Genomic DNA, 816 nt, shown 5'->3' on the forward strand with positions numbered 1-816 from the left:
TTTAAGCAAAGAAACACAGAGACCTGGCTGAGTTTACTCAGCGCAAGCAGCACTAGCTCCTAAATCTTTGAATCGTTATAAACCGATTTTAATGCAAATGTCAATAAGGAAACACACAAAATACACGGGCAATGAGCGATACCAGTCCCCTGCCTGCTTAATGGCTGGGAGCAAGAGGCCTGTTTTCTCTGTAATCTGTTGAAATACAGTGTTTACTCTCCCTGCACTTCTACCAGTATGTAATCCTCCTTTCACTCGACGTAATTAAAAAAAAAAAACCACCACCACCAACAAAAAAAACAAAACCAAAATGCAAGCATAAATACATTCAAGAAGTGTAGCGAATTCCCTCCTCCACCCCCAGAGCGGTAAAGCCACAGCAGATGAGCTGTAACTATGGCCTTGGGAATACAAGTTCCCCAGGCTCTTTACCACACAAACACCAATTCAAGTTGGAGCCCCATCCTCTCCTCAGTGAGGACGGTGATGAAGAGCCCTCAGCCCTCGCGTTTCCTCCCGTGTGCTCCCAGCGAGGCTCGGGTGCAGGATGGAGCTCAGGAGGGTGTAAGTGGCAGCAGGATCATCGCACCAGCGTTCGGAGGAGGAATAAATCAAACATGGCTGCTTCCCCTCCATACATCTCCCGAGTTACACGCACTCCCGCTGCCGGGCGAGCCGGTCCTACCCGCGGCGAAGGGCACGGGGCAGCTCCCCGATCCCACGGCCACAGGGGCAAGCCGGCCGCCCCCCATCTCTCTGGGGAAGAGATGAAGCTCTGGAGAAGGGCTTTTTGATGTGTGTGTGTTTCTTTTCCCC

The sequence above is a fragment of the Meleagris gallopavo genome, chromosome 4 (genome assembly GCF_000146605.3).
Source record: "Meleagris gallopavo isolate NT-WF06-2002-E0010 breed Aviagen turkey brand Nicholas breeding stock chromosome 4, Turkey_5.1, whole genome shotgun sequence".
Taxonomy (NCBI): domain Eukaryota; kingdom Metazoa; phylum Chordata; class Aves; order Galliformes; family Phasianidae; genus Meleagris; species Meleagris gallopavo.